Below are 14,992 nucleotides of genomic sequence, written 5' to 3'. Positions count from 1 at the left end.
ATTCACCTCGGCCGAGACGGTACGACTTGAATCCGAATCTGAGCACAGAAGTGGTTTTCAGGTTGGCTGTGCTGCAGTTTGAGCAGCTCCATGATCTGATCTCCCTCACGGCGTCTGTCAAAAGATCCGCTGTAAACTGCAGTGGACGTGTTCAGTGTGAACACAGCGTGCTGTGATTGGTCGATCGATCGATCTGTACATCCATGTGACATTAACAGTGGTATATTTTGGCGGCGCAGAGAAGCCGATAAAAATGTCTAGCGTGAGTTAACGTCCCATGGAAGATTAATAAAGCAGTGCAGTGTCTGCCAACCAGGATGAGGAGTAAACAGCTCTGTTTTGCACTATATGGGCATTAAAAAAAGAGAAACACACACAAAAAAAAAGAACAGTTGGAACCCTTTTAACAATCAAGAACAATAAATGTGCAGTTATTTCTCTCGGTGGCAGAGATGTTTACAGACCTGCTGTGCTTCTCCTGTTTCTACAGACCAGTTAACCCATATTTCGTAAACACACTGTGCGACTGAAAATAGAAAAACAAAGTCAAACTATGCCATATCACTGGTGTCAAGTGAAGTATGATTGCATATTTGAATTGGAAATCCGGCAAAGTGACGATAACAACCTCGTGCACTTTCTCGGAAGGCGAGAAGAGGGTTAAATGAACAAAGCCTTGAAAAAGAGTCCAATCCTCCAGCTCCTGCCCCAATCCTCGCGCTTACCCCCACAAAGTACACAAGAAAAAAGAAAATAGTATCATGCATATCATTCATTAGCAGCAAATAAAAGAAATTCTCTCTAATAGTGCCCCCGAATCCCCGAGCTCCCAGCACCACGGAGCGGGGAACTAAAGAAACGGGGAGGGGGGGGGGGGAGATGCAAAAGGAAGCCGTCTCCCTCAAGTGCTTGTTAGGCCCAAATTATTATGGCGATGAATAATTTTAAAAATAAATAAGAAAATAAATAAATAAATAAAAAAGGGAAACATTTATAGATCTAAGTATTATCAGAGGAGCCGCGGGTATGTTGCCAAGCTCTCTGGGCCCGTTTGAAATCCGCCTTTGTTTTTCACTTTGATCTTTAACTGCTAACCTATCCACCGCTTCACCTGATCCCCCGTTAGCGCTCCTTCACCCACTTCCTCCGTTCAACTTTTCTCTACGCGGCGCGCCGCTGCCCCGCACTAAGTGGTAATCATAACCGCATCATCATCATCATCTTTTCTCGTGGTTGTCGTCATTAACTTTCGGCTCTTTCACAACAATAATTAACATACTGCACTGGGAGCGAGATTAGGCAGAGAGATGCGGGCGTAAATGAGGGAGCGCAGAGGAATGTGAGCGAAGAGGAGAGGGAAGGAAGCCATGTTGGGTGGAAGAAAAGAGGAGAAAGGAGACATGAGAGAGAGCTGCGACCAGCTCGTCTTCGCTCGCTTCCTCTCATCAGGATTTCTCTGCTTTGCTTCCCCTTTTGTCTAGAATCAGAAACAGAATCGGGTTTATCGTGTCGTATATCTATTCATCTCATCTACCTGGATCTTTTCTCCTGTTTTCTCTGTCCTCTCCTCTAATGTCATGTCCTCTCCTTTACTTGCACCCTGTCCCTGCTCATGTACTTTCCTCTCCTTCCTTTTGTTTTATTTCATCTATCGCTTCCTTCTCTCCCCCTCTGGTTTCCTCTCCTCTCACTGTCCCCCTGTCGTTCATTTTTCTCTCATCTCATCTACTTTCCCCCTCAGTTCTCTGTTTTCTTTCCCCTTGCCTTCTTTTTGCAACCTCTCCTCATTTCCTTCCTTCCTTCCTTTATTTCTCTTACCCATATTTGTCACTTTTTCTTTCCTTTTGTCTTTTCCTTTCTTCTTGTTTTCGCTCATTTCTTTTTTTCTCATCTTCATCTACTTTGTGTCTTCTCTAAGGCTGATTTCCTCATTCTTGCTTCCTCTTCTCTCATTTCATCTCATCTACTTCATCCTCTCCTTTTGTTTTCTCTCCTCGTTTCCTGTTGTTCTGTCCATTCATCTAATTACTTTTCCGTTTTCTTCCTCGCCTCTTGAGTCCTCTTTTTTCATATCTCAACTCACCTACTTTTCTCTCATTTTATTTCCTTTCCTAATTGTACTGCCTCTTTCCTATCCTCTTGCTTTGTGTGTCATTTCCTTAATCTCCTCACAATTTCTCTCATCTACTTTATTCTCCTCCCCTTCTGTTTCATTTTAATGTCTTCTTTTTGTCTCATCTCATTGTGATTCCTGTTCTCTTCTCCTGTTCTCTCCTGTTCTCCTTTCCTTATCAGCCTGTCTCCTCTCACTGACTTTCATCTCCTCTGCTGACTTTCATCTCCTTTTCCTCTCCTCTTCCTTTACTTTGTTGTTCCCTTTCCTCTTATTTCCTATACTCTCATCTTATTTGGTCTTATCTTTTTTCCTCTCCTATTTCATATCGTACTTAATCTCCCCTTGCTTCCTCTTTCCTCGCTTCAGGTTTCCTTTCCTCTTGCTCCGTCTCTTCTCGACTGATTTTATTCCTCGTCGACATTCTGCTTCCTCTTCATTTACCTCATTGTTTCCTCTTTCCCTACTACTTTCTTCACCTAAAATTTGTTTCCTCTTTTTTCGGCTCATTTTGCTTCCTTATGTTGATTTCTCACCTCTCCTGTTCTCTTCTCCACACATTTTCTGTCCCCTCTCCTCCTTCCCAGCATCCTCTTCCTCCTGAGGTCTCTGACCTCCAGTGCAGGGACATCCCAACCCTGTGCTCTGTGCCCGGCCTCTGATTGATATTGTAATGAGATTTATCCCAACATCCCTTCCTCCCTGTACACTTCCCCACTCCTATCTTTCCTGGTACCCTTCCTCACCCCCTCTACCCCCCTTTGCTCCCTGAGCCCCCGAGTGGCTCGCTTGATTCTGTTTCATCACACATCAAACAGGCCTGACGCTCTCCACGCAGGAAGGACCCAGGGACTGCAACATCTGCACGGGGAGGCATGCAGGGGTGTGTGTGTGTGTGTGTGTGTGTGTGTGTGTGTGTGTGTGGGGGGGACTCCGGCCTCTGAGGTGGGGAGAGAGGGAGGCCACGCCGCGCTACGAGCAGATGTCACCGAGACCCGAACAGCAGGCTGGGGGGACGCCGCGGGGAAGGAGAGACGTAGTGAGGGACCAGCCTGGGGAGTCTCTCCAAACACTCCACCTCTGCTCCCCTCACCTTGCAGCCCGGCTCCCCCCTCCCGCTCCCCCTTTTGACAGTACAATTAGGTAATTAGTCACCTCAGCGCTAATAACCTAATCATTACTTGTCTGTGCGTTTGTTTTCTCTCTATTTTAAAATCAGTGTCCTCCACAGGCGCTCCCCAGAGTCCTGACGTGGAGGTGGAGGGGCAGAGGAGGCGCACAATTAACTTTGTCTGGCTTCTCCCCATGGCACAGAGAGAGCCCAGGCTCTGATCCAGACCAAAGTAAAGGCCCTTTTTAATGGAGACAGAGAGCCTGCTCTTTGGAGGGGGGGTCAAGATCGCTCTCACATCCATTAACACCAGAGCTATTTCATCACTGCCACGTTCTGGCAGGCGGGAGTTGCAGAGGGACTGTGATCATCCGCCTCTGTTGAGCGCAGACGCTGACATTTCCCCAGTTAGCGAAAGTGGCAATTGGGAGCTTTCGCTGTCAATGAGTCATCAAAGAGCTTGTTTGAGAACAGCTGTTGACGTCAGTGCACTGCCAAAAGCATTAACCCTAGTTGAGAAGTGAAGTTTTTTTTTTTTTTTTTCCTGAATTGCTGATGATCCTTTCATCAAAGTTCACAGAAATGTTATCCGTCATCAAAAACGGATCATCTTTTGACAGAATTTCTTTTTTCTATTTTGGAGAGGTTGAGCAGAACAATGAACGTTATAAATGTAGTTTTTTAATGTTTTATATTTTACATAGCTGTCCAAAATTTTCCAAAGCATACATTAAAACAGAAACATAAAAACAGGACTTAAGTCTTGACTTGGATCGTAGTGCTGTGACACTTGAGACTTAAAATACATTCAAAATAAACTTCAATACAATACAATGACAAAGTAAAGACAAAAAGACAGATCTGTATACAACAGTCCACAGCCATGCATGCGGCCCTATATGGCTTTACTATGAGCTAAACGCTAACATTAGCATGTTAAAAGGTGCACGACACGAGATTGATTGCCTCTCAACGGCTCTCAACATGGCGACATCTGAGTCGGCAGCTCGTAGCTAACGGTGCTAACTACGCTTACAGCACAGGATGTTAGTATGCCAACATTTGCTAATTCACATTATACAAAAAGTACAGCTGAGGCTGCTGGGAATATGGGTAGTTTGCAGGTACCTTGACCTGGACTTACTACATACCTCAAAGCAGCTCAGCTTTTAGTTGAGCTACCTCGCAAAGATTAGGATGACAAAAATAAAGACATTCACGGGGATGGATTATGTATCCATCCTGAGCAAATCTGAAGTCTGAACAAAATCAAACGAAACACGGAAGGTGAGAACAATATTTTTAAAAAGTGTAGGTTTGAAAACAGTCATCAATGAGCTGATGTAAAGTAGAAAATGGGCTCAAACATGCAGAAACATCAGCACCGTCTTTCAGCTGACCTTTCCCGGATTTCTTAACTCCGGGCGCCAATCTGCTTTTCCTTTTCGAATATTTCTCAAGTCTCCACAGACTACAAGTTTCCCAGCAGCACAGAAAAGCTGCTCATCTTTGCCATGAAACCACCCTCATCCCTTCCTCATAATCTAGTCTCGTGTTTTTGGTTCGTGGGGTTTGGAGCCCCTGCTGTGCTCGCAGCGACAGCCGTCGTGTCATCCTCTTTAATATTCAGACTTCTTCCAGCCAAACAGCTGTTTTGCATGGCAGATTGAATTAGAGCTTGTCCAGACTCCTGACATTCAGGTGGCAGATAGAAGTCTTGAATCACGGCGCAGCGAGAAACACATGAAGACAAGTTGCTGTTGAAAACTAACTGATACCGTTGTCCCCGGCACACCAATGAAGAACTGCAGCAGACTCTACTTTTTAAATGTACTGTGGGGGTTGTTAGTGTGAAAGCTTCACATAGTGTACATCCATACTTGTATATAAATTAAGTTTTACAATGAATAAAACATCTAGACTTCATATGCGGGGATTTTTTAGCTTCGGAGACAAGCGTCAAAGCACAGAGAGAGAAAATTAATCGTCGCAGCCAGTAACAATATTTCTCCTCTGTAAAAAAAAAAACCCCCGCTGCAAATGGATTCCACGAAGAAGCGCGTGGTAGGCAGCAGCCTTTATTAGACGCAGCTGAATGCATTGCTTTTGCTTGACGGCGAAGTCTGTGCACTTTATCACGGCCCGGGTAATGAGAGATAACTTCCCTGCGTCTGCGGGAAGCGAGTCCGGCACCACAGCCCCCCATGCATTTTTTATCAGCCGCAATTACTCAGGGCTTGTTGATATTTCCCATTCGTTTCATTTGGGAACATTTGCATCAGATAACCAGAGGCCTGCTGTAGGGCTAACTGAGCCACGCTGCAGTAAATTATAGGTCTCCGGCTGTCCAACAACAAACCGGAGGATCTGCTAATGGCCAGAGAGGTCAGCGGGTTCCTTTTGACGGTTAACTCTCTTGGCACACTGGTTTATTCATTTCTAGACTTGGGTCAAAACTTGTGAATGCTGAGAGTTAGGATCAACACACAGGAGCTTCTCTTTCTGGTTCTGTGTGTCTGCTTGTTTGGCAGCATCTCAAAAAGCTACTCGACAGATGTTTACGTTTGGTGTACAGTTTGGGCCAAAGTGATCGGGTCAAACTGATTCGATTTTGGCTAATGGTGCGGTAGAAGAAACATTTTCTCCCCTAAATTGTTTGGTTCTGGATTACTCTTCCTGTATAGCCCACACACATTTAGTGAATGGACTGCATAGCACACACACAGATTATGGTGGAGTGTCAAGAGCCATTTGGAGCCTTGCTCAAAGACACATCTGACATGTGGACAGGAGGAGCTGACTGAGGATCGACTCACCAACCACACAATTACTGGACGACCCGCTCTACCTCCTACCTCCATTACATTTCATCCAGAGTAAACATTTTTTTCCCCATTTTTTTTTTATCAAATTTGGTCAATAAATAAAATAACTGCAACTTCCAAAACGTTTTGAATTTGCTCTACTGGTATGACAGTGTTTTCCTATAATTTGCAATTGCATCTTAATTCATGTGGCACATGCACACATCCAATTCGCTTGAGTCTGCTAAAGTTGCTCGACGGCGACACTATAAAATCAGTGGCCATAAATCATGATACATGAGTCCAATATGGTCAGTTTGTCGATAGCTATGTTTTTTCATCCAGGGTCAGACTCGCATTAAAAAAAGACACTCGGAAAACTGTACTTTCCAAGTTATCCACAATTGTAAGCTTACAAATCAAGTTCCTTTAAAACTGTAGTTAGTAGCATAATTAACAAGATAGGAAAGCAAAATCTTTCTGCTACACAATATGAAGTTTATCTTTAAGGCTTCCCTCTAATCTCTGCTGGCTTCTTGAGAATTACTGCATGACTTTACCTCTTCAGGCCTAAATAACATTCAGACATATGCAATTAATGATGAATATATTTATAATATACTCAACCAATGATGAGAGGTCAAAAGTAGAGCAAAAAAAGATCATTGTGTAGGACTGTATTCTGTGCCATACTGCACAATCAATCCTAATTAGCAGCCGTTCTGATCAATAATTGCTACAGTGTTGAGGTAGAGATGAAGGGCTGAATATCAATACCTCCCTGACAGGACAGGGCTGATTGACAGGCGGACCTCTAACCCGATCACAGCGCAGAGACCAGGGTGGCTGCTTCCAGGTGTCTCAGACTTGCTGTAATTGACAGGTGCAGGGAGACGTTCCGGGGTCCTGGCGGAGCTCGGCGCCGTTTATGCAGATTAACACGTCAAAAGTACAAATGAATAAATAAACTGGTAAGCACAAATCAGGCATTTAGCCTGAGGGGACGCCATCATTACCAGATTAAACAAAGTGACTAATCACAAAAACAACACGCTTCAGAAGTGGAGGAAGTCAAAAGACGCCAAAGCTTGGGGGTAAAAAGCTAAGTCATCGTAATTATTCAGCTATAGGCAAACAAAGATATGAATTCATAATGAATGGAGCGGTGACAGATAATATTTTTATTTTCCAACAGCTATTGTAGATTATGAAGCTGAGGGGGGACTGCTTTGATGAAAGAGAAAGCGCTCGACTTTCTACAATAATTTACATAAGGACAAATAGGAGAATCGGATGCTTTTGACGATGGAAATTGCGAAATTCAAACCCAAATTGAGGCTTGAGGGGGGTTCACAGGAATGGCACAAATTCCCACAGCAGCCAGCGAGCGCGGGTACCAGAGGTAGAGGCCTTGTGGGAATACTTTGGGTCAGTCTAAAGAAGAAGGGGGGGGGACAACGGATAACGAACAAACGAGCCCCACGCAGGGTGTTTTGACACTAAAAAGAAAATCCTTCTTCCTTTGAAACCCAAATGAGCGGATGCGAGGTCCTCGTTCCAAGCGCACACCCAGGCCACATGCCCATGAATCGAATCCTTAGATGTTCGAGTCTGAGCCAGAACTGTTGTTTTTGGGGTTTTTTCCATGGTATTTTTTAGTTTTTTCCTTATACAGTACCTACGAGCTGACCAGAGCAGCTGTAACCTCAGCTTGAACTTCCTTCATGCCTGGACACAACTCGGCTATAAACATCACTTCTCTTAAATTGGCCTAAAAGCGCCCCTGGTTTCCAGACCTCCCTCCACGCGCCGCAGACCCCAACCTCCTCTGACCTTCAGACCGAGCCGTGGCCCGAACCTCAGCTATTGATTTTTCTAACTATCTGTTTACTCCTCGTCTGCACACTTTCCCAGCTGCTTGGAGAGCATCGTTTGCCCCGAGGCGATCAGCAGGGCTCAGCTTGTTCCAGTCTTTGATCATCGTTCAGCCAGCGGATTAACATATGCACACTCTCTTCCTCCCTTTGTCGCTGAGCTTGATGATAAATCTACGGTCTCTCTCTCTCTCTCTCTCTCTCTCTCTCTCTCTCTCTCTCTCTCTCTCTCTCTCTCTCTCTCTCTCTCTCTCTCTCTCTCTCTCTCTCTCTCTCTCTCTCTCTCTCTCTCTCTCTCTCTCTCTCTCTCTCTCTCTCTCTCTCTCTCTCCCCCCAATATGGGACGAGCCATGAATCAATCACCCTGCTTTACGCCTCGTGTCCGACATGGATGCAAATCACAGAAGGATCTGTGGGTAAAGCTCTGCTTATTAAAACCCGATGCCTGACTCATTACAACCCGCTCGTGCACATGCATGTCGCCAAGATGAACAGCAGGTAGCACGCGTGAAACACAGCAACATTGGTGGAGATAAAACACAGACAGACGAGATTAACCGATTTCTGCGACTCTCATCTCGACGGAGGCCAAAACTAAGCCTCACTCACTTTGCCAAAACTAAAAGAGAATCGAAAGATAATGAAGTTAATTACCGCATCATTGTGGGAGGTTACAGCCTCGTCTGAAAGAGGCTTAATCTGAGGGAAAACTGCAGTGCGGCGGCTCGCCTTCGTACCTGCCCTCGCTGTGCAGTAAGTGTACTAATTAAGGTTGGTTTGAGCCTACAACCACCCCAGTTAGCTCACTTAAAGGGCCAGGCTTCTGGGGTTTCGAACAACACGCATAAGGACTCTGCAAGTAGGACACTGAGTAAATGTGTGCAGGAGAAAGAGAAAGTGTCTGTGTTTCCCGGTAGACAGGTGACTTTTTTTTCTTGAAATGCAACCTATGTGGTTTCTCTAATGGCCACTGTTGAGACACGCCCTAGCTCCCCGTTGCCTCTCTTATTTATTACGACCTAATTATATCAGTGTGTCAGCTAACGTAACCAGCTCCTTGCCCTAAATGCCGCAGTGCTCTCGTGGCTGAGCTCCTTCTCGCAGACCTCATGTTTTGCGAGGCGTGTACCATTTAACCACGGCTTCTCGAGGCACACCGGGTTGTTTAGCCTGCATCCCCCCCCCCCCACACACACTCAGTCCATCAAGAATGCAACGGACAAGACAGAGGAGCACACGCGGTGAATAAAAATACAGTAACAACATGAGCTGAGGACTGGCAGGAGGAGGAGGAGGAGTGAATCTGGGACGAGTTCCCCTCCTCATCATCAGCGTGTCGGCCTGAGCGGGCCGGCGAGGTGCCGGAGCTGGGGCCCTATTAAAAAACCGAAGCCCAGCTTGCCGGAAAAGATCCGTCCTCTCACCTCGGAAAACAACAACCCCACTCGCCCCGACAGCGAGACAATCAACCGTGCGCTGCTCGGGGTGAGGCGGCGGTGACCCGGTGTGCCGAGTTGAGGCCGGTTCTACACACTGATGAGCGCTTTCGCAGACATCAAACAGGAAGGTGTGTGGGGGAGGAGGGGTGCGGCAGACCTCCCCACGACCTGCCTGTGCTGCCTTGTCTCCAGCTCTCTGCTTTTATTTGAGGTTGATACGGGCAGACGGATCGGCAAATATCGATCACAGAGCGCTCTGTAAAATTCTCCCTCCAGGTTTGAGAGGTGATTACAGTGCCCTGGACCCAGCTGATGCAGTGTGTGTGTGTGTGTGTGTGTGTGTGTGTGTGTGTGTGTGTGTGTGTGTGTGTGTGTGTGTGTGTGTTTGCATTTAGGCTTTTCCTACCCTACCTGTCAGACAGGCCGAGGACAGCAGCCCCATATTCTTTGGTTCGAGTGTCTCCAATCATCTGCAGAAGAGAGACATCTTTAGAAAAGAAAAAAAAAAAAAACACCCAGACAGGAAGACAGGCAGGCACACTGTACAACACAGAAAATAGGTTAGAAAGCGCGGAGAATAATGCATGTGAATCCCAATCATCGAAATTCAAATGATTTGGATGCATCCCCAACCAGCCCTCCTCTCCTTGTCTGCCTTCTGTCGCGGCCTCAGAACTCACCAATAGGATCGGAGGGAAACAGGCTGCGAATTCAGAGGGTTTGCATTAGGAATGGCCCGTTATTAATTAAGCTTGTGGGGAAGAGGTTTTTGACAGCGGCTCCCGAAGGGCGGCAAGCGGTGTGGATCTTGGCGCTGACCTGGCCCAGCAGGGGTAGGAGCGGTGTCTTTGAGGTGGTGGTGGTGGGTGAGGGGGAAGGGAGGGGGGATGGCAGGGTAGAATGGGTGGTGGGCGGGAGAGAGGGGAGGAGGGGGGAGAGGGGGGGCTGGCTCCATGCCGACAGCCAGGCCTGCCACGTCTGCGTGCCCGCTTTGAAGTGTCACCTTGAGGGAAGAGCCGATGGCCGGGAAGCCGGGAGGGCGGGAGCCGCGGAGAGGAGTGGCACGGTTGGCATTGCCAGACATGGCGCTTTAATATTGCATGGGCTCCCGTCCATCTCTGTACACACTCAGGACATTCCTTCTGCTTGATTTAGTTTGAAAGTAGATCTTTGTTTGTTTGTTTTTTTTCCCTTCTCTCCTTTCCCCTCCTCTCTCGCCATGCTGTGGCTCAACACCTGTGCCTGGATTTGTGCTCATTCTTGCTTGAACAAATGTCACAGCTCTGCAGTCGGAGGAACTTTAACGACTACCCTGCGTTATCAGAGATGACAGTGTTGTATTTGGCCCGCTGAGTGATGTGAAGCTGACGCATATGGCTTCTTTTAATCACATTAAATAATTACACTGCAAAAAAACCCATCTCCATCTCTATCGAGTCAGTTCTATTTAAAATGGATTGGAAAAGAATAATGGCAGAAATATTGAAAATGTTTACATATTACAATTGTTTTCTTAAAACAAGTGAAAAACTGCAGTGCGGTGAGTGTATTTGAACATGTTTCCATTGGAAAATGACCATGTGTATCTTGAAATGCATAATCTAAAGCGCCCGTTTACTCCCCCTGTTGAACATAGAAACTGAAAGAAAACTGTAAAACTAAAATGGCATTCTGACTGATTTTCTAAAGCCAGATTGATTTTAGAAAATGCATGAGAGGAGATAATCTGCAGAGGAACTGGCAGACTTTCTTCACTTGTTTCAGGAAAATAACACTTTAAGGACTAAGTTATTGACTGAATAAACTTGATTAGAAGCAATTAAAGATCATCTTGTGCCTCAGAATGAAAGTGCAGAGATTTCTAAATCGATAATGATGTGCCTTATTGACAGAGAGATATTCACTGTGGTGTTGCTAATTGCTAATGCTGCTTTCATCACTTCCTCAAATGGCATCTTCCTTTTACGAAAAACGAAACCGTACCACAGGAGACTAAACTTAAACTTTAAATATTTCTCTCCGTGTTTTTCTGACCTGCTGCCAGCACAGTTACAGAGCGCAGCGGAGAATCAAACATGGCGTTAGTTTGAGGAGATGCATAAGAGGGAGCTGATCAACAGAGGCTGCAGGAAGGAGGTGTTTTGAAGTGAGGAAAAACGTAGGAGAAAAAAAAAAGAAAAAGAAAACACTCGCACTGCACGCACTTTCTACCCACTTTAACAACCGTCCCAGTTCACAAATAGCAGTTTTAACTCCCCTGATTAGCGCTGACATCTGCAGCCTTTCATCTCTCCCTCCATCTTGTTTTTTTAATCAGATTAACCCAAACGGGCATCCTTTAATGGCCTCTTTTTTTTTTTTAAGGAAAGCTGAAAGAGGAGAGATAATTAAAATAATTAAACCGCAGGGACCGGTCTGTGCGCGCTCATCTCCCGCTCTTTTCTTTTCTTCTTGCCTTTAAGTTTGGATTCCGCCTTGCTTAGTGATTCAAGCAGCACGCAGAGAGAGAGAGACTCATCATCCTCACTTAATTGCATTAAGTTGACTCTCGGAGGTCCAATTTTTCCCTCAGAAACCAACAGCCAATGTAGGATCTGATCTTTAGGTGCATGTCAGCGATCTAAATGTGGAAGTAGAGGGGGGAGGGCACGTTTCTAAACAGCCTTTATGGAGCATATTTATTTAGGCAGTGAGTGTATTTTGCATAAGGCCGGAGATAAAAAAAAGAAAGAAAAAAAAGCGGGGGAAAAAAGTATCCTCTTTAATGATTATTTATTCATGGACTTTTAAGCTTTTAATGAGGACAAATGAAGCCGTTTTCCAGAGTGTCAGTATGTAGTATGCTTACCAAAAATATTCTTGTTTAGCATTTTCTTTTGCACTGCGTGCCCGTGAGGAATAAACACTAACATTTAAATATAACTAGGAGTTTGGAGCAAGACTTTTTAAGCGATCAGTTTATCTTGATTTTGCATGAATATAAAATTCCCCACAAGTTTTGATCAGACTCGACGATGATGATTTATTAATTGTCAGTAATGCTTGTAATTGAAGCTTAATAGATAAAATGTAATTAATGACCACTGTGTTTTAGAAAAATGGGTCAGAGTCTGGATCCTTTTCAAAATAAAACTGTTCGAACTTATTTTAAACTAAAAACACACAGTAACTTTATCAAACAATGGCCTCCTGAACTTGACAAATGTTTGCTCCTTTAAATCAATTATTCACTGCTGTGTAATTTATTTCCATTCATATGAACACACGTGTTGTACGATTGTACCTTCTAACTTCTACGCTTCTTCTTCGAACCCGAGTGAAAGAAAAGAAAGAAAAAAAAAAGTAGGCTATACAGCACAGTCTGAGTTATATTTTGCGCTATAGGTGTACATATCTTGAATATTATAATTACACGTCTTCAGATGAATTCAAACTTTACTTCCTGTCAAAAAGAATCTAATGAATTCTTGCATGAGGATTTTACCAAGAGCAAGAGCCCCGACATCCTCTTCGGAGTGCAGCCCCAACTTTACACAAGCTTGCATGTCCCCCCCCCCCCCCCCCCCTCCTTCATACACTTTCACTTCATTCAGATCATTTTCACAGGGCTTCATTTCAAGTTGGCACAAAAAAAAAAAAGGGGGAAGAATCCCTTTGCTGGAAATACTTAAGATTTATGTTTAAATTTTCATGGAATCTTTGAGAACATTGAGGAGCAATTTCACATTTGCACTGACATCTAATTTCTCAAGTAGAGTCTGAAAGCACAAATTGCCAAGGATTCCCTATGTGCCCAATTATCCTGCATCAATTTCCTTGACCCTGCGGAATGCTGGTAAATTAATCATACCACTTTCTTTTCTTTTTTTTTTGGACTCTCTCTCGTGAAATACATATGCACACGTTTGATAAACTAATCATACTTGGTCGGTTGTACTCACAAAAAATGATTCCGTCCTGGAAGCAGGATGAGAGTTAACAGCAAGGCCCAGGGAATTGGGAGCTGATATAAAACACACACACACACACACACACACACACACACACACACACACACACACACACACAACACAGCTGTTAGTGAACAAAGTGTCAAGTTTTCGAATTTCAAGTTCTATGTTCTACAAAACACATATTTGTATAAGGAAAACATGATACATTCATGAGCTTATAAGACAATTTATAAGTAAATTGACTTGTTTAAGCATCAGTAATAATGACGGTTTTAGTGTATTTTCTGCTGTCTTTACAGAAGGTGTTTTTTTTCTAGATTTTTTTTTACCGTTGTGATACTATTTCCTAAAGTACCTCAAATAAACTGAAATATTGAAGAAGAAAAAATACATTGACTTAAACAACACATAACAGCATCGCCGATATCATCAATTGTGCCGTCATATATTGAACAGCACGGTTACCAGTCGAAGCATCTTCCATCATAACGCTTCACCAGACCGTCTCACTGTACCTGTTGATCCCGCGGAGGCTCGGCTGCGGAGCTCCGGTGTTTTTGGAGCAACAGTGTCCTCTGGTGGAAACAAGACAACAAACAGGAGGAGAGAAGTCAATACGATGGAAACATGGAAACAGGGACACCTGCAGTATCTGTGGGAAAAAAAGATATACATCACAGAAATGTAACTCTTCTTTTCAAGGAAAGAGAGCAGACAGGAATGGGTTTCTAGAAAATGTCAAACAACAAACCGTAAAGTTGGAAGACAAAACATTTCGAGCATAACTTTCTTTAACATTGTAACGTTACGCCATACAAGGCGCTCTAAACACACGGCTGGCTCGTATGCTATCTTTTGTTTAGCTAACAACGCTAAACAAATGTAACGTTATGTGTGAAACATGTCAGACTGACACTTACCCGTTTTTATTCACTGAAGGAGGAACTCGACATTTTGGAAAACACGTTTATTAGCTTTCCTGTCGAGAGTTAAGACAGATGCCACTTTCATATCTGTGCATTAAATATGAAGCTATGAGCCTCAAGACAGTCGACGGTTAGCTTGTCCGGCTGCTTGGATTAAACGCACGCGACGTAACGCGTTAATTAGTGAGTTTAAAGCAGCTGGGAGGTGTCTTAGATAGGGCCAGGCTACCTGGGTCCGGTGATAAGCTAAGCTAAGCTAAGCTAAGCTAATGGAGTTCACAGGTCACACGTGAGAGTGGGAGCAATGTTCTCAAGTGTTCTATTCTCAGATTATTATAACTGCGTCACTACAACAATTCTTAAGAAATTACTTTTACTATTCTTATATAAGTGTTACCGTATTGTCACATTTTGTAAGTATCTTACAGGTGTGTATTTTTCTTTCTATTAACCGCTATGTACTACGGCATGGTTGGTCAAGCTCTTTTGATTGAACACCATATACAAATACATACAATAGACAAACAATAGTCAATGTGTAGTTTTCAACCAGTTACATTACAACGAAATTGCCAAAATTCCAATATTTGGTTCTGTTCATGGCCTAAACTCCCACATAAAATATTATGATGCAAATGCAGTAAAATCTAACATGTGAATCTGTAAGTCTTAACATCAGGATGTCACAAAAAGAACAGGCAGAAATGGTAAAATACTGGTTTCTGTGCCAAGAGGTTAAGACACATGATTTCACTCAATTTAGTCGACATCT

This window comes from Cebidichthys violaceus, unplaced genomic scaffold (genome assembly GCF_023349555.1).
Source record: "Cebidichthys violaceus isolate CVI_PGR_0920_01 unplaced genomic scaffold, fCebVio1.0.p SCAF_102, whole genome shotgun sequence".
Taxonomy (NCBI): domain Eukaryota; kingdom Metazoa; phylum Chordata; class Actinopteri; order Perciformes; family Stichaeidae; genus Cebidichthys; species Cebidichthys violaceus.
Note: the sequence above shows the minus strand (reverse complement) of the source record.